Consider the following 25,205-nt stretch of genomic DNA (forward strand, 5'->3'; position numbering starts at 1 on the left):
AGGCTCTGGTGTCTGGTGGAGGGAGCATGGTGCTGGCAGCGAAATGCAGAGCAATGGACAGAGGCGAGAGCTCTTCGGAAGGCTATTGGGTTGGCAGGACTTGATGACTGCCCAGTTGTGCAGTGGACTGGGGTGTTGGGGAGGTGAAAGGGAGAGGCAGAGTCAGTGAGGACACCTCCCTGATTGCCTCCTTGATCATCTAGGTAGTTGGCGCCGTCATCGTCTGAACAGGAAACCAAAGAGGAGGGGAAAGTTTAGGAGACAGCTGATGAATTCATTTTAACTGAGTCGGGCTTGTGATGCCAGGCCGATACCCAGATGGTGATAACAAGTTGGTAGTTGGATACAGGGGCCAGAGCTCAGAAGACAGATATGAAATGGGGATTCATGGTAACCACTCCCACATTGACAGGTGGCATTAAAAGCCTTGGGAGTGGATGAGACCACATAGGGAGAGATTAGAGGGGAAAGAGAAAGTTAAAACTGACAGGACCCAGAGACCAGAACAAAATCTTCACGACACCTCACCATCAACACCAGACTCAGAGGAACAGGAGATCCCCACCTGTGCCTGGCGTGGATTCTCCCATGTAGGGCTGAAAACTTAGAGGATCAACAGTGGATGAAGGTCAGCCAAGCAATTTGAGAAGGCAGCCTCAGGGGATGGAGGAAGTGCTTTTTACTTACACCCTGATAACTCTGAAATAAGGCAGTCCCCTAGAGGGACACCACTGGAACTCTAAACATCCCTTGGGTGAAAGTCTCCAAGTCCACCTCCCTCCCATCCGCCTCCTGGGCATTTTTTGCAGTATTGAAATGCTCAAGTCCTAGAGGGTTGCCTCTCAAAGCTGAGGAAATCCGATTTCTTAGCTATGAAAAGAAATCTGGCTCCCAAGTGCCAGGGCTCGCCCAGAAAAGCTAACCTGTGCAATCTAGTTGGTTAAATATGAACTTGCCCAACATCAGCACATCACCCCGCCGTCAAGCCTCGAAGTCCCCAAGCTAAATTATGTAAGCTTTGTGGGTTTATTAAGAGCTATTTGTCAATTTAATAGTACAAAAACAAGGAGGAGCCAAATGCTCAACTGAGGCAGACAGATTTATGAAGAGTGTGACTCAGGTGCTTTCTCCCTGCAAGCTCCCTAATAAAATGCTGTAGTCAACTGAAGCCTATAAATGTCAGAGGAAAATTAGCTTGTACCTTAGAAGCAGCAGCTCCCAGAAAATAAATTGCGAGACTCTTGATACACACCCACCCACAAGCACATGTACATATCTACACCTGCATAATATGCGTGCACACGTGTCACTTACACGCCTGTATATGTGTACACACCCATGCAGATGTGTGCTGCTGCTGCTGCTAAGTCGCTTCAGTTGTGTCTGATTCTGTGCGACCCCATAGACGGCAGCCCACCAGGCTCCCCCGTCCCTGGGATTCTCCAGGCAAGAACACTGGAGTGGGTTGCCATTTCCTTCTCCAATGCATGAAAGTGAAAAGTGAAAGTGAGGTCGCTCAGTCGTGTCCGATTCCTAGAGACCCCATGGACTGCAGCCTACCAGGCTCCTCTGCCCATGGGATTTTCCAGGCAAGCGTACTAGAGTGGGGTGCCATTGCCTTCTCCGTGCAGATGTGTAGATGTATACAAATACTTGCCGGAAATGAGAAAAGCACTAATGGGAGTATAACTCTTCCCTGTAACTAACACTCCTTTGCACAATTTACCACAATGTGTGTGTTGTGTGTACACACACATGCACATCCAAGAAGTACAGTACATGTTAAGCAATGACAAAGGTGTGCTAACTAATCTTTCTTCCCCACAATGAAAAGAGCACATGGCTTGGCTCCTAGTATATTTACTGGAGAGGAACAGGGCTTTCTGAAGAAGGTGGCCTCTCAGCCAGGCCTCGAAGCTGGCCTGGGCTTCTAGAAGCTGGAGAGTTGGTGGGAATGGTGTTCTAGAAGAAGGGAGCAGTCTGAGCAGAGATGGGAAAGTCAAGACCTTAGACATCAGGCTTTCACTGGAACATCAGGAAAAGCATGAAGGTAAAAACGGACAAGCCCGTCAGGGGCAGGGTCTTACCATGGAGGGTCTCGAATTTGGAGTGAAATAATTTGGATTTAATCTGCAGGACATGGGGAGTAGGAGACATTTTAAAGGGTTTCTATAGGAAAGTAACATGCTCAGGATTGTTTCAGGAAGACTAATCCTGCTCATAGGCTGCTGAGAAACTGGACATGGAAAATTTGGGAGGCTGTAACATCAGTCCAGGCCAGAATTTAAAACAGTGAGATTATGATTTTCTCTTAACATGGAAAGATGTTTGCACTTAAATTCTAAGGTTAAGTCAGTTGCAAGTTGATATGTATTATATACATAATCTCATTTTTGCAAATATAAATACACAAACACCTACAATGCACATCTGCACAGGAAAAGTCTGCAAGAAATACAACCAAATGCAAACACTGGTTACTCCTGGTTGATGGGATATTGGATCACTTTTTTTAATTTGATTTTGTGTATTTTATATTATTTTTACAATGAATGTTTTCTTGTGTTAAAAGCAAAGAAAAGGAGGAGAGAGGAGGGAAATGGAATCTGCCTTTACCAACCAGAAAATCCATCCAAGTATTTCCCTAAACAATAGAATCATCCACCTAGGAACTGGACTGGGCCTCTCCCCTCATTTAATAGCCCAGAGTCCAGGTCATGGTGACCCGAGCCAGGGAGGAAGCCACCAGAATGGAAAGGACACAGCATTTCCCTCCAGAGGTTTCTAATCACAGTCAGTCCTGGCACTGGAGAGTTAGACAACCTGGTTCAGGTAAAGACTGCCAACAGCAGTGAATCTGGGCTGCAACCTGAACAGGCTGCTATGCCGCTCACAGCCTGAGAACACCTTATTGCCAGAAGAGTTCAGGGAATATTACAGACCAACCCTATCACTGAGAAGCACAGAGAAACAGGACGGCGAAAGTGAAAGGGCTTAAAACTCTGCAGCACTTTCTCGTCTAGCGCTCGTTAACCCAGACCGCCTCAGAATCACTACTCCAACTCAGCCCAACTCCACCCCTTTCGCAGAATCTCATCCAACCACAGCAAATCACGTTCTCGAGCTCTTACTGTGGACCAGGCGCTGCTCTACGGGTGGAAAGTCCAGCGGCAATTAAAGCGGATTCCGTGGGCCTGACCCGGGGCATTTCATGTCCTTGAAGACGCGCCATACTTCTTCCTCCCTCTGCTCTTCCCGCTCCTCTCCTTCTGCCTTCTTAAACGTAGACTTCACGAAGCTGGAATTTGATTGTTTTTTTCTCTCAGCTGTGGGCCCAGGACCCAGAACGCCTGCTCGGCCCATGGTAAGGGCTCCACGAACAATTGTTGAACCAACAGCCTTCACATGTGCTGTGTCTTCAACGGGAATCACACTTCCGCTACCGTTTTGTCAGGCTTATTCCTCTTAGCTCCTCTTGGCTCAGCTCAAACATCACTCTCTCCTAGAAGCTCTCTGGAATTCACTAGATTTTTCTGTTAATGATTCCCTTGCCATCCTTGGCTTCTTCTCTTAGCACTTACATCACTGTAATTACATAATTACTTAATCAATCTCTCCTGTAAGTATAGACACTCCATGAATCCTGGGACTGGGCTCATCTTATTTACTGCTATATATCCTCAGTTCCTGGCTTCCCAGGTGGCTTGGTGGTAAAGAATCCACCTGCCAATGCAGGAGACACAGGAGATGCATATTTGATTCCTGGGTTGGGAAGATCCCCTGGGGGATAAAATGGCACCCCAAGCCACCCTTGCCTGGAGAATCCCATGGACAGAGGAGCCTGGTGGGTTACACTCCATAGGATCTCAACGAGTCTGACGTGACTAAGTACACCCAAACACACACCCCACTTCCTAGCACAGAATCTGGTCCAGGGGAGTCACTCAAAGGTTGCTGACTGACTGAAGGAATGCATACAATTTGATGACCACTGAATTCCAGCTGGAAGCAAAATAATCATCTTTTCTGTGGTTACTGAAGATGCTCTTGGATAGCTGTTGGCAGAGTGGGTCCCAGCAAAGAGGCTAAGCCCCAGGGCATTTTTTGCTGCCTGGTCCTGTTTCTGAGAATAAATTCAGGAAACCGGAGGATGCACTGCGGTCACTGACTCATTCAACAAATATTTAGGTGTCATTCAGTTCAGTTCAGTTCAGTTCAGTCGCTCAGTCGTGTCCGACTCTTTTCGACCCCATGAAATCGCAGCATGCCAGGCCTCCCTGTCCATCACCAACTCCCGGAGTTCACTCAGACTCACGTCCATCGAGTCAGTGATGCCATCCAGCCATCTCATCCTCTGTCGTCCCCTTCTCCTCCTGCCCCCAATCCCTCCCAGCATCAGACTCTTTTCCAATGAGTCAACTCTTCGCATGAGGTGGCCAAAGTATTGGAATTTCAGCTTTAGCATCATTCCTTCCAAAGAAATCCCAGGGCTGATTAGTTGCGGTACAAAGAAGACTAAAGCAGGCTCTGCTTTGGAGGGGCTTCTAGTTTAGTGGTGGTAATGGAACTAACAAGATAAAGCCACGGGTATGTTGACAACTGTATTAGTTTTCTAGGGTTATCATAATAAAGTGCTGAAGTGAGTAGTTTAGGAATTTATTGTCTCACAGTTCTGGGGGCTAGAAGTTCAAGTTCAGTGTGTCAGTAGGGCCATGCTCCTTCTAGAAGCATAGGGGAAGCTCTGTTCCAGGACTCTGTAATTTGGGAGTTTCTTGGCTTCCAGCACGACTCCAAACTTTGCATGGCATTCTTGTGTATGTGTGTGTGCATGCTAAGTCACGTCAGCTGTGTCTGACTCTCTGCGACCCCGTAGACTGTAGCCCTCCAGGCTCCTCTGCCCATGGAATTCTCCAGGCAGGAATACTGGAGTGGGTTGCCATTCCCTTCTCCAGGGGCTCTTCCCGACTCAGGGATTGAACCCACGTCTCTCACATCTCCTGCATTGGCAGGCAGATTCTTTACCACCAGTGCCACCTGGGAAGCCCTCTTGTCATGTATGTCTGTGTCCAAATCCAGTCATATTGGATTAGAGCCCACCTTAAATGATCTCGTTTCAACTTGATTACCTCTATAAAGAGCCTATCTCAAAATAGAGTCACACCCTGAGATACTGAGAACCAGGACTCCAGTACGACTTTGGAGGAACACAATTCGGCCCAGGACAGAGCCAGTCTGAGAGAGGTCTGCACAGAAGTGGGGCAATAAGAAGAGATAATCCACTCCCAAGGGGTGGGGTGGAGGGTGAGGAATGTGCATAAAAGGCTTCTCAGATCATGGGAAACTTGGACTGAATCTTAAAGATGGAACGGGTGTTTTTCAAGTCATGTGCGTGTGGAGGTGCAATAGGGTGTGTAGCACAGAGATGGTGGGCAGGAACCAGGGGTGAGGGGTCCATACTTCGTTCCCAGAGGGCATGAGGGATTTGAGTTGCTGGGCTAAGGCCCATGTGTCACTGTGGTCCAAGGGATATCTTCAGGGGAGGCCCACCAGCTCTCCCCTAAGAGACCCGAGAAGGTTGCCTTCACTGCTTGGATGAGTTGTCCACCTACAGGGGACCTGTTCTCACTAGGCTGGGACTTGATTCCACTGGTCCTCCCCCGACCCCCACCCCGGGGGCCTTCTTCTCCAGGCATCCCAGCATTCAGCAGGCTCACACACAAGACTGATGTATAAACCACAGGATGCCCATGCATGAAATTCCAAAGGGAAAAACGATGGTGGGCAGACAGCACACTCTGGGAGGGAGATCAGATCACTCCTTCCCTGAAGGCAAATCCCCGGGAAGGCCAAGTTGTCACGAGAAAGCCAGTTGATTCACCTATAATGAGAAAATCAATTTTGAAGAGTACTGGAAGTTCACGCTGGTTGGAACACCGTGTTCTTTCCCTGTTGAAAAAGGAATGCAGAAGCAGCCAAATCATCCAGCGGAGACTGTGAGCAAGGATCGGGGCAGAGGTGATGGTGGAACATTAAATGCATCTCGCAGCTCTGTTGCTCGCACTGCTCTCCCAGGCAGACAGGTTGCTGTGCCCGGCAAACCATACTGTTCAGGTCTGCCAGCCAAACTTGCTTCCTACTTGGATGCTGAGTGGACGGGCATTGCCAGCATCTGCCCCTGAGACTTGTCATTTTCAGCTTCTAAGTCTGGCCAGTGCCTGCCTCTGACAAGGTGACCACCTCCACCCCCTCATAGTAACTGGGACTTTGTCTACTCACTCACAGTCACCATCAAGCCAGCTTCATCTATCCAAGAACACATTAAACACAATCTCTTAAATTTTTCCCTACAAATGGTTTATCTCAACTTCCGAGTCAGGTATTTCAATGTCTTCCTGTTTAGGTATTAAATATTTTCAATGTTTAACCCTTCACACATTTATTTCAGACTCCTGACTCCTCAGACTCCTGGCTGTCACTTCCTGGGGACAAACACCAGGAAAAAAATATACTTCTTTCTAATTAGGAATTTAATTACCCTTTTTCATCCTGGGCATGGAAACCCTCCCTCTTAGGTTGCAGGAGACCACAGGGCTTGTGGAATAAGTGGGATTTCATATGCAAAAGAGAGGAAAAGGTCATCTAACTGTCGCATCTTCTGCTGCCCCCTTCTCCTTTTGCCTTCAATCTTTCCCAGCATCAGGGTCTTTCCAAAGATGGTTAGATAACATCACCAACTCAATGGCCATAAATGTGAGCAAATTCTAGGAGACAGTGAAGGACAGAGAAGCCTGGTGTGCTGCAGTCCATGGGGTCATAAAGAGTCAAACGTGACTTCTTAGTGACTGAACAACAGTGAGGAAGACAAGTGCTCAGAGCTGGGGGAAGTCTCACCATTAGGCTCAGGCCAGGGATGGATTTTGTTGGGTTTGCGTCACAGAGGTCATCTTATCAGAGGGTTAACAACACAAACGCAACGAAACAACACAAATACCATATACAGCTGGGTTCCGATCTCGGCTTTCCCTTAGAGACAGCTCTCAACCTCTCTGAGCCTCTGTTTGTAAAATGGGATAATAATACCTGTATCTCCTGGAAAGATGAAGTAAAATAACACACAGTGCTGCACACACAGTAAGCATTTTTCCTTCCTCTTTACCTTCTGTTTTTTCCATTATTGGAAAATTTCCCATAAAAGTCTTGTGTGCTAAGTGGCTTCAGTTGGTTCTGACTTTTTGTGACCCCATGGACCGTAGCCCACCAGTCTCCTCTGTCCATGGGATTCTCCAGGCAAGAATACTGAAGTGGGTTGCCATCCCCTCCTCCAGGGCATCTTCCCGACACAGCAATCGAATCCATGTCTCCTGCAAGTCTTGCATTGCAGGCAGTTACCATGGAGCCACTAGGGAAGCCTTGCTAAGTTGCTTCAGTTGTGTCCGACTCTTTGTGACCCCATGGAACCCGCCAGGCTCCTCTGTCCATGGGATATCCCAGGCAAGAATACTGGATCGGGTTGCCATTCCCTCTCCAAGGGATCTTCCCATCCCAGGGATAGAACCCGTCACATCTCTAATGTCTCCTGCATTGGCAGGCGGGTTCTTAGTACCCTACAAAAATCTCCTCTCTATCCTCCCTGCCCACCCTCAACCACCAGTCAATTCAAAGCAGTGAGAGAGGTCCAGCAGTTAAATTTTCTTCTTTTCTTTTTTAACTGTCTTAAACACAACCTAATATCCACGTCTATGTATTTACTTCCAAGATTTACTTTAAAATAATGCAATGAGGACATGGGGAAATGGAGTGTATAGAGGAAAGACGACTGGCCATGAGTTGATAGCTGTTAAAGCTGCATAATGGGTACAAGATGATGCTGTGTAAGTGCTGCAGTCAAAATGCCAGCAAATTTGGAAAACTCAGCAGTGGCCACAGGACTGGAAAGGGTCAGTTTTCATTCCAATCCCAAACAAAGGCAATCTTCAAACTACCGAACAATTCCACTCATTTCACATGCTAGCAAGGTAATGCTCAGATCCTTCAAGTGAGGCTTTAACGATATGTGAACCGAGAACTTCCAGATGTACAAGCTGGATTTAGAAAAGGCAGAGGAACAAGAGATCAAATTGCCAACATCTGTTGGATCATAGAAAAAGCAAGAGAGTTCCAGAAAAACATCTACTTTGGCTTTAATGACTATGCCAAAGCCTTTGACTGTGTGGATTACAACAAACTGTGGAAAATTCTTCAAGAAATGGGAGTACCAGACCACCTTGCCTTCTTCTTGAGAAATCTGTATGCACATCAAGAAACAATAGTTAGAACCAGGCGTGGAATAATGGACTGGTTTAAAATTGGGAAAGGAGTATGTCAAGGCTGTACATTGTCACTCTGCTTATTTAACGTATATGCAGAGTAAATCATGTGAAATGCCAAGCTGCATGAGGCTTAAGCTGGAATCAAGATTGCCAGGAGAAATATCAATAATCTCAGATATGCAGATGACACCACCCTAATGGCAGAAAGTGAAGAGGAACGAAAGAGCCTCTTGATGAAGGTGAAAGAGGAGAGTGAAAAAGCTGGCTTAAAACTCAACATTCAAAAAACAAAGATCATAGCATCCGGCCCCATCACTTCATGGCAAATAGGTGGGGATACAATGGAAACCATGACAGAGTTTTTTCTTGGGCTCCAAAATCACTGCAGATGGTGACTGCAGCCATGAAATTAAAAGATAACTTGCTTCTTGGAGGAAAAGCTATGACAAGCCTAGACAGTGTATTAAAAAGCAGAGACATCACTTTGCCAACAAAGGTTCATTTAGTCAAAGCTATGGTTTTTCCAAGGATCATGTATGGATGTGAGAGTTAGACCATAAAGAAGGCTAAATGCCAAAGAGTTGATGCTTTCAAACTGTGGTGCTGGAGAAGACTCTTGAGAGTCCCCTGGACAGCAAGGAGATCCAACCAGTCCATCCTAAAGGAGATCAGTCCTGGGTGTTCATTGGAAGGACTGATGCTGAAGCTGAAGTTCTAATACTTTGGCCACCTGATGCAAAGAACCAACTCATTGGAAAAGACCCTGATGCTGGGGAAAATTGAGGGCAGGAGGAGAAGGGGATGATGGAGGATGAGAGTTTGAGCAAGCTCCGGGAGTTGTTGATGGACAGGGAAGCCTGGTGTGCTGCAGTCCATGGGGTCAAAAGAGTCAGACACGACTGAATGACTGCACAACAACAATGGGTACAAGGGAATCCACATACCATTCTCTGTACTTTTGTATATGTTTGACATTTTCTATATCAAAATTATTTAAAAAATCATATTGATAAGTTTCTATTTGCCAGACACTGACAGAGGAGAGAGGGTTTGAAAGGAGAATAAATTCAGACCCTGAGGAGTTCACAGGTGGGTGGAAGAGACAGCTGTGATAGTGGTCATTTCAAGCAGAGCAATAGGGAAAAACAGTTCAAGTGGCGGGGTTGGGGCGGGGGGCGGTCAGTGGAGCACCTGGGGCAGAAGGACAGCTCTCCAGCTTCTGCTGTCCTCCCTAGACCACGTTGCTGGCTTACACAAACGCAGAGAAGGATTATGTCTGAATGGACATCATTCCTATCATGACCCGGTTCATACATTACCTCCTCCAAGAGCTGCTTCATCCTTCTCTCTTGCAAGTTGTGTTGAGTGCCTTCTTCCAAGCTATGTCTACCTTAGACTTTATGACGCTAAATAGAGTGGTTATATTTGGGTGTAGGGCGGAAGAGGGCAGTCGTCCATGAAAACCTTGGGTAATGCAAAACTCCCGTAATTTAGGACCAACCCTGACAGAATGGCACGTTTGTCCGCTTACCATGCAATGGTGGCGCCCCCGTGTGGCAAAGATGTGAACATCATCTGCAAATGACCGGGTTCACCTGCACTCAACTTACAAGAATCCTCCCGTTTCTTCAATATTTGCACATAAATGAGACAATATATTCCTACCATACTCCCTCAAATCTTCGGTGTAATTTAAAAATGCACAAAAGTTGACTCCTGAACCACCATTGTCTATTTATCCTCTGACAGGCCTTCTTCCTCACCTCTTTTTTCCCAGCTGAGTAGGAGGGAGGGAGGAAGGCAAGACAGAAGGGAGGGTAAGATTAGACAGAAAGACTGACTTCTATTCCTCTCCCCTAACCCCCCAGCTCAGAGGCATGTCTCGTGAGAATCTGACATTAGCAATCATCTTTTCTGTGCTGAGCAGTAATTGACATATGCTGCTGCTGCTGCTACTGCTAAGTCGCTTCAGTCGGGTCCAACCCTGTGCGGCCCCATAGATGGCAGCCCACCAGGCTCCCCCGTCCCTGGGATACTCCAGGCAAGAACACTGTAGTGGGTTGCCATTTCCTTCTTCAATGCATGAAAGTGAAAAGTGAAAGTGAAGTTGCTCAGTCGTGTCTGACTTCGCAACCCCATGGACTGCCAGCCTACCAGGCTCCTCCGTCCATGGGATTTTCCATATACATGATGATAAATCCTAATTCTGTCTAGCTCCCCCATCTTGGGCTTGTCATTTTTCCTTCCAAAACCTTCATTCTCCCATCCCTCATGATTAAGAGCAATACTGACCAGACTTCTGAAGGGTCATAGAAGGGTCATATGAGAGAATGCTGGAGAAAGTCCTTTGAATGCTGTAAAGCTGTGGACTCATGTCAGGGGCGTTGTGACCGGCTGGCACAGGGCATCCACAGCCTGGCACTTCCGGGTGACTCACAAGCTTCTTATGTGAGCCCATCTCACCAGGAGGCCCTGAAGGTGGCTGAACTAATGTTTGCAAACCACTTTAAAGAGGAGAAGGGTTTTAAAACCTCTTGGATCACTTCGGGTTAGATGACTTCTTTACAAGAAGAGCAAATGTGGACATTTCTCTTCCTTTTAATTTTCTTTCAAAAAGGGAGACAACTCACTCCCTCATTAGTTACAGTGTTTGAATTAGCCAAGTGAGGGTAGAAGAGTTTGGTGGGGGCAGAGTTATTTAAAATATTACTATCGTTATTTTTAATGGGAAGAGCAATGTGTATGCTTATTTTTTAAGTGTAAATGATATAGGAGTACAGAAAAAATGGAAAAGCCCAACTCTTCTAATACTACCTCCATCCCTTCCCAGAGGTGGCCACTGTTTGACAGACATAAGAGATTTCAGTACATACGGCCCTGCAATTTTCTTCTTTCACTTAACCATAAATAGTAGCTTGGTTTTTTCTTTTTACAAAGACAAAAATGTTTAAAGAAATTTAGAAAGCAATATAAATGTTTTACCAAGGGGACTACGTATTCTGCTTCTTGACACACGCATCCCAGTGTCTGCTGCAGCACTGTTCACAATAGCCAGGACATGGAAGCAACCTAGACATCCATCAACCGAGGAATGGATAAAGAAGATGTGGTGCATGAATACAATGGACTATTACTCAACGATGAAAAGGGATGAAATTGGGTCATTTCTAGAGACATGGATGACCTAGAAACTGTCATACACAGTGAAGTAAGTCAGAAGGAGAAAAATAAATACCATATATTAATGCATATATGTGAAATCTGAAAAAAATTGGTATAAATGATCTTATTTACATAGCAGCAATAGAGACACAGACATAGAGAATGAAGGCACAGATATCAAGGGGGAAGATGGGGTGGGAAGAACTGGGAGCTGGGATTGACATATATACACTGCGGCTGCTGCTGCTGCTAAGTCGCTTCAGTCGTGTCCGACTCTGTGAGACCCCATAGATGGCAGCCCACCAGGCTCCCCCATCCCTGGGATTCTCCAGGCAAGAACACTGGAGTGGGTTGCCCTTTCTTTCTCCAATGCATAAAAATGAAAAGTGAAACTGAAGTCGCTCAGTCGTGCCTGACTCCTAGCGACCCCATGGACTGCAGCCTACCAGGCTCCTCCGTCCATGGGAATTTCCAGGCAAGAGTACTGGAGTGGGGTGCCATCGCCTTCTCCACATATATACACTACTACTATGTATTAAATGGAGAAAGCACTGGCGCCCCACTCCAGTACTCTTGCCTGGAAAATCCCATGGACGGAGGAGTCTAGTAGGCTGCAGTCCATGGGGTCGAGAAGAGTCGTGTCACTTTCCCTTTTCCCTTTCATGCATTGGAGAAGGAAATGGCAACCCACTCCAGTGTTCTTGCCTGGAGAATCCCAGGGACGGGGCAGCCTGGTGGCTGCCGTCTGTGGGGTCACACAGAGTCAGACACAACTGAAGCGACTTAGCAGCAGCAGCAGCATGTATTAAATAGACAGCAAATGAGAACTTACTTTGTAGCACAGGGAATTTTACTCAGTGCTCTGTGGTGACCTAAATGGGAAGAAAATCCAAAAGGAGAGGATATATGTATGCATGTAGCTGATCCACTTTCCTGTACAGAGGAAATTAATGCAACATTTTATATATTCTTTAAGTTTATTTTTTGATTGAAGGATAATTGCTTTACAGAACTTTGTTGTTTTCTGTCAAACATCACTATGAATCAGCCATAGGTATACGTATGTCCCCTCCCTCTTGAACTTCCCTTCCATCTCCCTCTCCACCCCAACCCTCTAGGTTGATACAGAGCCCCTGTTTTAGTTCCCCAAGACATACAGCAAATTCCCATTGGGTCTGTATTTTACATATGGTAGAAGGCAATGGCACCCTACTCCAGTACTCTTGCCTAGAAAATCCCATGGATGGAGGAGCCTGGTGGGCTGCAGTCCATGGGGTCACTGAGGGTCGGACACGACTGAGCGACTTCACTTTCATTTTTCACTTTCATGCATTGGAGAAGGAAATGGCAACCCACTCCAGTGTTCTTACCTGGAGAATCCCAGGGATGGGGGAGCCTGGTGGGCTGCCGTCTATGGGATCACACAGAGTCAGACACGACTGAAGTGACTTAACAGTAGCAGCAGTGTAAGTTTTCATGTTACTCTCTCCATACATCTCACTATCTCTTCCCCAGTCCCCATATCTATAAGTCTGTTCTCTATGTCTGTTTCTCCATTGCTGCCTTGCAAATAAATTAACCAGTACCATCTTTCTAGACTCCATATATATGCATTAGTATACAATATTTATCTTTGTCTTTCTGACTTACTTCATTCTGTATAATAGGCTCTAGGTTCATCCACCTCATTAGAACTGACTCAAATGTGTTCCTTTTCAAGGCTGAGTAATATTCCATTGTGTATATGTACCACAACTTCTTTATCCATTCATCTGTTAATGGACATCTAGGTTGCATCCATGTTATCCGTTCAGCTCAGTTCAGTCGCTCAGTTGTGCCCAACTGTTTGTGACCCCATGAACTGCAGCACGCCAGGCCTCCCTGTCCATCACCAACTCCAGGAGTCCGCCCATGTCCATTGAGTCGGTGATGCCATCCAACCATCCCAGCCTCTGTTGTCCCCTTCTCCTCCTGCCTTCAATCTTTCCCAGCATCAGGGTCTCTTCAAATGAGTCAGCTCTTCAAATCAGGTGGCCAAACTTTTGGAGTTTCAGCTAGCTATTGTAAATAGTGCTGCAATGAACATTGGGGTACCATGTGCCCTTTTTAATTTTGGTTTCCTCAGGGTATATGCCTAGGAATGGGATTGCTGGGTCATATGGGTGGTTTTATTCCTAGTTTTTTAAGGAATCTTCATGCTGTCTTCCACAGTGGCTGTATCAATTTACATTCCCACCAACAGTGTAAGAGGGTTCCCTTTTCTCCACATCCTCTCCAGTATTTATTGTTTGTAGACTTTTTGATGATGGCCATTCTGACCAGTGTGAGGTGATATCTCACTGTAGAAACTAAGACAACATTTTATAGCAACTATTCTCCAATAAAAATTTTGTTTAAAAGGACCTGTTTTTGCAGGCAAAATCAACTCATGGAATGTCATCCTAGCATCTGAGGGAAAGGATGCCCTGTGCCCAGTGTTGTCGTGTTTGTCCTCCAAAACTAGAATGTGAGCTTCCCAGAGCCTAGGACAATGCCTGACACAAATCAGTGTTTGCCAAGTGAATAAACGAATGGCCTGTGATTCCACAGAATTAATCCCCACTGGGGCTTTCTGTGCTGCACGGCATCCTGCTTTCCTAGCACTTTTGCACATTGGGTCATTCTGGCCTCAAACAATCCTCTAATTTGTGTTGCACTTTGTATTTCATTATATGGTCATTTTGTATTGTTGTTTTTCAGTCGCTAAATTGGGTTCAGTCTTTGCAACCCCATAGACTGTAGCATGCCAGGTTCCTCTGTGCTCCACTATCCCCAAAGTTTTCTCACATTCATATCTATGGAATTGGTGATGCTACCTAAAACCATCTCACCCTCTGCCACCCTCTTCTCCTTTTGCCTTCAATCTTTCCCAGTATCAGGGTCTTTTCCAGTGAGTCATCTCCTCTCATGAGGTGGCCAAAGTACTGGAGCTTCAGCTTCAGCAACAGTCCACCCAATGATTATTTTACAGATGGAAAAACTGAGTCCTAGTGAAGTCACAGAGCTGGGCCCAGAACCCAGGTGTTTTCTGGTCGCACCCATTCTTTGTATTCAGCAGTACCTGCATCTACTACATGTAATGTCAGCAGATAACAGAATCAGGTGAATGTCTACACAGCTGACATGTCTACACAGTCTACACACCTCACTTTGAGGTGAGGAGGGTTAATCCTCTTCCGTGTGTGAGCTGGGAGGGCTACTTTAGGTCAGGCACACTAAACTTCACGAAGGCCTCTGGTTTGCAAATCCATCTTCTGCCATCTGCTGGATGAAAGCAGCATTTCAGTACTGCCACTCATCAGCCACGGTAGCAGTTTCCATCGATTAAGATGCTTCTTGCTGTTGCTGCTAAGTCACTTCAGTCGTGCCCAACTCTGTGCGACCCCATAGATGGCAGCCCACCAGGCTCCCCCATCCCTGGGATTCTCCAGGCAAGAACACTGGAGTGGGTTGCCATTTCCTTCTCCAATGCATGAAAGTGAAACGTGAAAGTGAAGTTGCTCAGTTGTGTCTGACTCCTAGCGACCCCATAGACTGCAGCCTACCAGGCTCCTCTGTCCATGGGATTAGCCAGACGAGAGTACTGGAGTGGGTTGCCATTGCCTTCTCCAAAGATGCTTCTTAGTGCCATGCAATTTCCATGTACAATTCCTTTCACTCCTCCAAGCAACTTTGTAAGGTAGGTTCAGTCTTATCCCCATGTTTGGTGAGGCACCTGAGGTTCACGGTGGTTTAGGTACTTTGGCCATTTGATGCAAAGAACTGACTCATTGGAAAGACTCTGATGCTGGGAAAGACTGAAGGCAGGAGGAGAGGGGGACGATAGAGGATGAGATGGTCAGATGGCATTACCGACTCAATGGACATGAGTTTAAGCAAGCTCTGGGAGTTGGTGATGGACAGGGAAGCCTAGCGTGCTTCTGTCCATGTGGTTGCAAAGAGTCGGACATGACTGAGCGACTGAACTGAATTGAACCCACCTTATGTGTATTAGTTTCCTAGGATTGCTGTATCACATTACTGCAAACCTGGTAACTTAAAAACTGTAGGAATTTCTTCTCACATCATTATGGAGGCCAGATGCCTGAAATCAAGGTGTCAACAGAGGCGGACTCCTCCCAAAAGCTCTAGTGAAGAATATTCCCTGGCTCCCCCAGTTTCTGGTGGCTCCAGGGTTCCTTGGCTTGTGGCCACATCACTCTCATCCCTGCCTCTATCTCCACATGACCTTCTCCTGCTTCTCCCTGTGTGTCTCTCCTCTGTGTTTCTCTTAAAAGGACTGTGTGTGTGCTCTGTCACGTCTGACTCTTTGTGACCCCATGGACTGCAGCCCACCAGGCACCTCTGTCCATGGAATTTTCCAGGCAAGAATACTGGAGCAGATTGCCATTTTCTGCTCCAGGGGATCTTCCTGACCCAGGGATCAAACCTGCTTCTCTTGTACCTCCTGGGTTGGCAGGCAGATTCTTTACCACTGCACCACCGGGGAAGCCCTAGATGGACATTTGTGTTCTAATTTAGAGCCCACCAAGACAATACAGAGTGATCTCTTCTCAAGCTCCTTCACTTAATTCCACCTATAAAAACCCTTTTTCCATAAGGTCACATTCAGGGTTTCAGTTTCCTGGGGTAAAAAGGTAAGCATATCTTTTAGGCGTGGGGGAGTAGCCACTCAACTCACTAGGCTATATTCTTGAGTTAATATGTTGCAGAATTTATGCTCCTAATCCTTGTTGCTGCTGCTGCTGCTGCTAAGTCACTTCAGTTGTGCGACTCTGTGTGACCCCATAGACGGCAGCATCGTGCGACTCTGTGTGACCCCATAGACGGCAGCCCAACAGGCTCCCCGGTTCCTGGGATTCTCCAGGCAAGAATACTGGAGTGGGTTGCCATTTCCTTCTCCAATGCATGAAAGTGAAAAGTGAAAGTGAAGTCGCTCAGTCGTGTCCGACTCTTAGCGACCCCATGGACTGGAGCCTACCAGGCTCCTCCATCCATGGGATTTTCCAGGCAAGAGTACTGGAGTGGGGTGCCATTGCCTTCCTTGTTAGGTGGAGTCAAGACTGTTGCCAGCAACCCTCCCCTCTATATCTCCTCTCCCTCTCAATCCTTCCCCCTACTTCTTTATGTTCAGTGAAAGCAGAGGTAAAAAAAAAATCCTTGCACCCTGAGTCTCTCTGCTGTTGCTCATTGCATAAGGTGACCACATGATTTACTATGGATCAAAGAGCAAAAGTGAGCATTAACGATTACCCTGTGATGACAGGCACACCAGGACTGTGCGGACAAAACTGGATGCAGTGGGTCCCCACCAAGGCCTCCCCAGGGCTGGCCTCACCTGCTCTGTGCCTCTTTCCCAAGACTCTGTGCCTCTCTTTCCTGCTGCTCCTGAAGTCACTTCCATCTGCTGGAACCCTCCACCTGCCAGGTGATCAGCAAACACTGAGGCCCCACAGACACCTGCCAAATGAGTGCAGAACTCCTTCTAAAAATATCTGTGGAACATGGACTTTGTGCTCCTAAATCGCTGGCATGCAATCCCTGACCTTGAGGCATTTATAGACTAGGAAGTGAGTGGCTGATAGCCAGAAGTGTGCTAGCTTCACCCATGGCCAAGTAAAGATCTCTGGCTGAGTGGGGACGCTGCAAGCGGGATAGGCTCATGGTGGGGAAATGGAGAGGAAGATGCTCCAACACAGCCAATCCAAGGGCTCAGCCCATCATCTCACGGAGCTTTCACATGCCTATGAAGACCATCAGTTCAGTTCAGTTCATTTCAGTCGCTCAGTCGTGTCTGACTGTTTGCGACACCATGAATCGAAGCACGCCAGGCCTCCCTGTCCATCACCAACTCCCGGAGCTCACTCAGACTCACGTCCATCGAGTCGGTGATGCCATCCAGCCATCTCATCCTCTGTCGTCCCCTTCTCTTCCTGCCCCCAATCCCTCCCAGAATCAGAGTCTTCTCCAATGAGTCAACCCTTCGAATGAGATGGCCAAAGTACTGGAGTTTCAGCTTTAGCATCATTCCTTCCAAAGAACACCCAGGGCTGATCTCCTTCAGAATGGACTGGTTGGATCTCCTTGCAGTCCAAGGGACTCTCAAGAGTCTTCTCCAACACCACAGTTCAAACACATCAATTCTTTGGCGCTCAGCTTTCTTCACAGTCCAACTCTCACATCCATACATGACCACAGGGAAAACCATAGACTTGACTAGATGGACCTTTGTTGGCAAAGTAATGTCTCTGCTTTTGAATATGCTATCTAGGTTGGTCATGACTTTCCTTCCAAGGAGTAAGCGTCTTTTAATTTCATGGCTGCAATCACCATCTGCAGTGATTTTGGAGCCCAAAAAAATGAAGTCTGACACTGTTTCCACTGTTTCCCCATCTATTTCCCATGAAGTGATGGGACCAGATGGCATGATCTTTGTTTTCTGAATGTTGAGCTTTAAGCCAACTTTTTCACTCTCCACTTTCACTTTCATCAAGAGGCTTTTGAGTTCCTCTTCACTTTCTGCCATAAAGGTGGTATCATCTGCATATCTGAGGTTATTGATATTTCTCCCGGCAATCTTGATTCCAGCTTGTGCTTCTTCCAGCCCAGCGTTTCTCATGATGTACTCTGCATAGCGGAGAAGGCAATGGCACCCCACTCCAGTACTCTTGCCTAGAAAATCCCTTGGACGGAGGAGCCTGGTAGGCTGCAGTCCATGGGGTCGCAAAGAGTCGGACATGACTGAGTGACTTCACTTTCACTTTTCACTTTCATGCATTGGAGAAGGAAATGGCAACCCACTCCAGTGTTCTTGCCTGGCGAATCCCTCTGCATAGAAGTTAAATAAGCAGGGTGATAATATACAGCCTTGTCATATTCCTTTTCCTATTTGGAACCAGTCTATTGTTCCATGTCCAGTTCTAACTGTTGCTTCCTGACCTGCATATAGGTTTCTCAAGAGGCAGGTCAGGTGGTCTGGTATTCCCATCTCTTTCAGAATTTTCCACAGTTTATTGTGATCCACACCGTCAAAGCCTTTGGCATAGTCAATAAAGCAGAACTAGATGTTTTTCTGGAACTCTCTTGCTTTTTCCATGATCCAGCGGATGTTGGCAATTTGATCTCTGGTTCCTCTGCCTTTTCTAAAACTAGCTTGAACATCTGGAAGTTCACGGTTCACGTATTGCTGAAGCCTAGCTTGGAGAATTTTGAGCATTACTTTACTAGCGTGTGATGAACGTAGGGGTCCACTATCAAAAACCCCAACGTGTTTTGGAATTCAGGTATTTCCTAATTTTAGAGCAGAAGTATATAGTTAGCATTTTCCATTCTGTATCCAATGCTCTTGGGCTATACCTTCCCTAATGAATATATTCATAATTCTGTAGCAAAACATGTATATTCACAATAAATAAAATAAACACAGACTGTAAAAAGTTTCATACCAGTTCAAGGAAGGATTTTATGGCAAATTAATTCAGATCAATTAGATTTCACTGCCAAATGAGTTTCTTTAAAAAATGTCTTTGTGTGTGTGTGTGTGTGTGTGTGGCTTTGAGATTTGGGGATTGTAGATAAGCAATTGGAGGGCTATAGTATTTTCTCCAACTTGAAGACAAAGAAACTGAGGCTCAGAAAATTTATGAATCTTGCCCAAGACACAGAGTAAATGGTGTAATCATTTACTGGAATCAAGCATTCGTCTGCCTCCTGGCTCATCACTGTGTTTCAATTTTTTTTTTTTTAATTCAGGTAAGAAACCAGAGCCCAGTTATGATCAATATCCTGATTTCTGAGATAATATTGGCTGCTCCATTCTGCTGTCTGCGTAGAAACACTTGAACCAAAGTTTAAGTCATATGAACATGCACAATCTTTTTGTCTGCCCGTGTTTGTGGTACGCAGTTCTTGAGCCATCTGTAGCATGAAGGATTGTGTGGTTTCAGGCCTGGGGTGCAGTTCCTACTTGTGAACTTGGAAGGGGCTTTAATTAAAAAGTCATGCAGATGACAATACAGGCAAAGTTGCTTAGACAGCAAAACCAGACAGCTCCTTTTTGTTGACCTACTTCAAACACATAAGATTACTTAACTTTTATGAAAAGAAATAAAGTCCCAGGAGAGTAATAATTATTCTTAACAGCACCTTTAAAAGAAATGTCTGATTAATAGAAAACATCCAATTTAAGAATAATTTAAAATACTGTTGGACTTCCCTGGTGGGGCAGTGGATAAGAATCTGCCTGCCAAGGCAGGGGAAACAGGTCCGAGCCCTGGTCCGGGAAGATTTCACATGCCACAGAGCAGCTGGGCCCCTACGCCACAACTACTGAGCCCATGCTCTAGAGCCCAGCAACCACAACTTCTGAGCCCATGTGCTGCAATTACCAAAGCCTGTGTGCCTAGAGCCTGTGCTCTGCAACAAGGAAGACACTGCAGTAAGAAGCCTGAGCACTGCAACGAAGAGTAGCCCCCACCTCAGTGCAACTGGAAAAGCCCACAGCAATGAAGACCCAACACAGCCAAAAATAAAAATAATTTTAAAAAATATCTGTATGTCATTTGGATTGCTCTTGTCAAAAAAAGAAAAAAATGCTTGCCTCCTCATCCATCGTGTGGGATCAGATTCCCTGACCTGGCACCACCACCACCCCCACGCCCCCACACACACAGACACACAGATCCACAAACCCCACATACACACGTCTCTCCCATACACACCCACCACATGCATACATGTATCACACACATACACACATACACAACCTGTGGGTGGTGAAGATTGGTTGAATTTGTTCTTCCTGCCCTCTCTGCTGGGATGTGGAATACTAAACTCTTTTGGACATTACTAACCCCAGCCAAAGTTGAGCTCTGGGAGATGGTGACAGACAGGCATGCTGCAGTCCATGGGGTCACAAAGAGTCGGACATGAATGAACAACAACAAAGTCAGCCAGTCAAGGATTCTGTCTTGTCAATTAACCACGTGACTTATCACCACTTTTTGGCCTCCTGGGCTGAGAATTCACTCCAGGCCAATAAAGATAGTAGTCTTTCTGTGGTTAAACCTTTCAGCCTCTCCTTGAAACTATTTCACCATTGTTTTGTCTCTTGACTCAAAAGATGATATGCCCAGAAAATTCCCTTAACAGGTCAGTTTTGTGTTCCTCACACTTCCACAACAAGAAAGAAGCAAAAACTTAACTAAAATAATCCAGAGTTTTCCATTCAAATTGCAGCAATCACAATTATGACGATTTCTAGGTTACTAGCCTGCTATGTTGGAGACCTGGGTTCGATCCCTAGGTCAGGAAGATATCCCTTGGAGAAGGGAATAGTAACCCACTCCAGTATTCTTGCCTGGAGATTTCCATGAACAGAGGAACCTGGCAGGGTACAGTTTGTGGGTTGCAAAGAGTCAGATATGACTGACTAACACTTCCACATTCACTACTATGTTCCAGGCAACCTAGCATGCTGTGTGATTTATCTTGGGAGAGTGAAAAGTGATCAAATTACAGTTTTCAGGACTGCTGTATATTGTATGCAATAAATACAACAATAAATACTTCTATAGCATTGTCATCTGTCAGACTCTAAGGGCATTAAATGTAATCCTCTCACTGTAACCCATACAATAACCCTGCACAGGAGATACCTATGTTATGCCATTTGCAGTTCCGTTCAGTTCAGTCGCTAAGTTGTGTCCAACTCTTTGCGGCTCCATGGACAGAAGCATGCCAGGCCTCCCTGTCCATCACCAACTCCTGGAGTCCACCCAAACCCATGTCCATTGTGTCGGTGATGCGATCCAACCACCTCATCCTCTGTCATCCGCTTCTCCTCCTGCCCTCAATCTTTCCCAGCATCAGGGTCTTTTCAAATGAGTCAGTTCTTCACATCAGGTGGCCAAAATATTGGAGTTTCAACTTCAACATCCGTCCTTCCAATGAATATTCAGGACTGATTTCCTTTAGGATGAATTGGTTGGATCTTCTTGCAGTCCAAGGGACTCTCAAGAGTCTTCATCATCACAGTTCAAAAGCATCAATTCTTTGGCGCTCAGCTGTCTTCACAGTCCAACTCTCACATCCATACATAACTACTGGAAAAACCATAGCCTTGACCAGACAGACCTTTGTTGGCAAAGTAATGTCTCTGCTTTTTAATATGCTGTCTAGGTTGGTCATAACTTTTCTTCCAAGGAGCAAGCATCTTTTAATTTCATGGCTGCAATCACCATCTGCAGTGATTTTGGAGCCCCAAAAAATAAAGCCTGTCACTGTTTCTACTATTTCCCCATCTGTTTGCCATGAAGTGATGAGACCAGATGCCATGATCTTAGTTTTGTGAATGTTGAGTTTTAAGCCAACTTTTTCACTCTCCTCTTTCACTTTCTTCAACAGGCTCTTCAATTCTTCACTTTCTGCCATAAGGGTAGTGTCATTTGCATATTTGTGCCATTTTACAGATGGGAAAACTAAGACCCAGAGAGGCTAAGTAACTTTTCAAGGTCACACAGCTAGAAAGCAGTGTAGCTGGAATTATGATTGAGACACAGGCCCTAAAGTCATGTTCTTCCTGCCATGGTGTCTTATTCACTCCTGCATCCCAGATCCAGCACTGTATCTGGCAGAAATACATGCTGAACATATGTTCATAGAGGAAGGAAAAAAAGAAAGCAAAAGATGGTGGGGTGGTGGTTAGGAGGGAAGGAGGACACCTGTTTCAGAGACACATTTGCACAGTGATCCCCGTGGAAGTGAAAGTCTGGGGCCAGTTAGTAACTGGTGGTATTTTTCTGAGAGAGAAGAGCTGATGGGTCTTTGGAGGTTTGCTTTTGTGAGCTGTCTGCTGCAGCTCCACAAAGGCGGAAGCCTTCACCAAAGGACCAAGAACAGAGCCTATCAGAATCTGTTCACGATCCCACAGCAGGCTTACAAGGCCCTCCACGGGTCAGGGGTGCGATATGGGGAGCACAGAAGCATAGCTGGGTTGAGAACAATCATTCCTCTGGGTCATTCTCCAGTTTACTGTATTGTCTATTATTCGTAAGGAAATATTTAGACCTGGAGATTGTGAAGATCATGCTGACGCAGAGCAAAAGCCAAACTGTGGAAACAACTGGCCCTCTATTTCCTCGGGGTTCCAGGATATCAGTCATACCTAATTAATATAAGTATCATTTTTTATAGGAGTTTTTTCTTTATATCCATCTCTCCTGCTAGCCCAAATGTTCCTAAGGTGCAAGGACCTTGTTACTCATCCTTGAAAAGGTGAAAGAAAGTGAAGTCGCTCAGTCGTGTCTGACTCTTTGCAACCCCGTAGACTGTAGCCTACCAGGCTCCTCCGTCCATGGGATTTTCCAGGCAAGAATACCGGAGTGGGTTGCCATTTTCTTCTCAAGGGGATCTTCTGGACCCAGGGATCGAACCCGGGTCTCCCGCATTGGAGGCAGACACTTTAACCTCTGAGCCACCAGGGAAGCCCATCATTTTTGACTCTTAGCAACCTCATGGACTGCAGCCTACCAGGTTCCTCCATCCATGGGATTCTCCAGGCAAGAGTACCGGAGTGGGGTGCCATTGCCTTCTCCTACTCATCCTTAGTATGGTGTAAATGATTAAACATGTGTCCTGGGGAGTCAGATTACCTGAGATAACATTAAGCCTTCATCATTTACTGTGTGGTGTTTGGCAAGTTACTTAATCTCTCTGAGCCTCTCTTTTCTTATTTGTTGAATAGGAAATAATGATGTTTTCCATAAGTAACTTCACCAGCTGCTGAGCAAAGTCTCTGGCTGCTGCCACAAGGAGGAAGTTGCCCCTGGGAAAAGGCTTACTAGGGGAAAAGGAAAAAAAGATGGCATTAAGGTAGGGTTCTGCATGCATTGTGTAATGAAAGTCTGATGACTAAATGAGAAATTAATGTAAATTGCTTAGCATGTGCCTGGCTCATATTGCACATGGCAACAAAGACTGTTTTTCAGTACTTACACTCCCCTTCTTTCTTTAATAATAATATCACCAATGTTTTAGTGGAGTGTGGGCCTGGTTTAGAAGGAAGGCTCTGGAGAACTGTGAAGAAATGCTGGGGTGTATGTGGCTAGGGGCAGGTATCCACTTGACTAAGGCCAAGGTCAAGGTGAGAGAAATACTGAGCACCCTGTCAGTGGTAGAGAGGAGTGGTGAGCATGAGGGTCCTTCCATGGCAGAGTTAGCCAGATCTTATGAATGACACAGGGAGAAAAGGAGGTGGCAAGGGAAGGAGGGGAAGCCGCCAGAGGACTCCTGGGTTCTCAGCATGTTGACCAAGTGTGGGGACTTAGTAATCAATAAGTCACAGAGCTAGAGAATGGAGGAGGAGAACAGGTGTGGGAGGCAGGTGATGAGCGTAGTCAAGGACACACTGGGCTGAAGGGCTGGGGGGATGCCCCATCCAGAGGTCCAGACAAGTTCCTTTGTTCGCCACCTCTATGGAATGGCATTTCATCAGCAGCATGAGTTCTGAAAAAGAATTTTGCAACAAACAGGAAAATGGTCTGTGCCTAGAAGATCAAAACAAGGCACAGTAACTTTCACAGGAGCACAGCCCACAACCGACCCTCAGGCATCTCCCCCTGCACCTCCCCCAGTCTCCTTTCCAAGCCTACAGCCCAGCCTGGCCTTGCTCCACACCTGGCCCCCTGGGCAGGAGACAAAAAGTAGGTATCCACAGCACAGAATGACCATGTCCATCTCATCAGCAATGGTTTCTATGGAATGTTTGGTCACAGGTTTTGTTTTGTGCAAGGTTTTGTTTTACTATGGTTGTTTCCATGAAAATAACTAACATAACTATGTTGAATTGCACAGCTAATGCTGGAGTCATTTCTCCACTGCAATTCTGCTCCCTGCAGATGTTTCCCTGCACTTCTGTTTTGCACTAACACCACGTAGATTCTTCCAAGTCTTGTAAAGCAACAAAAGGCCTGAAGCAAAGGTGCTACCCAATCTCCCAACCTCAGACCAGGGAGGTCAAACTGCAAGAATGGATGACCTTCTTTCTCTGTAGGGGTCAACTCACCACCTTGGAGACCCAGCCCAGTATTTAACCAATCCTTGTTGGTTCCTTTCACTACACAAAATTCTGGGTACATATCATCTTATTTAATTCTTGTTGTTGTTCAGTCACTAGGTTGCATCCAACTCTTTGCAACCCCATGGACTGCTGTATGCCAGACTTCTCTGTCTTACTATCTCCCAGAGTTTGCCCAAACTCATGTCCACTGAGTTGGTGATGCTATCCAACCATCATATCCTCTGCTGCCTTCTTCTCCTCCTGCTCTCAATCTTTCCCAGCATCAGGGTCTTTTCCAGTGAGTTGATTCTTTGCATCAGATGGCCAAAATATTGGAGCTTTAGCTTCAACATCAGTCCTTCCAATGAATATTCAGGGTTGATTTCAGTTAGGATTGACTGGTTTGATCTTGCAGTCCAAGGGACTTTCAAGAGTTTTCTCTCTGAATTGTTTGTTTCCTCTGAGCTGCTCTCTCTTTCTCTTTCTCTTCATTTGCTTCCATCACCAGTAGACATGGAGTTGTCAGGATGAAAGAGGTTAGGTTGCAGCATTTACAGGGTTGACCAACCTAGACAGCATATTAAAAAGCAGAGACATTACTTTGCCAACAAAGGTCTATCTAGTCAAAGCTATGGCTT

This window comes from Bos indicus, chromosome 3 (assembly GCF_029378745.1).
Source record: "Bos indicus isolate NIAB-ARS_2022 breed Sahiwal x Tharparkar chromosome 3, NIAB-ARS_B.indTharparkar_mat_pri_1.0, whole genome shotgun sequence".
NCBI classification, from domain to species: domain Eukaryota; kingdom Metazoa; phylum Chordata; class Mammalia; order Artiodactyla; family Bovidae; genus Bos; species Bos indicus.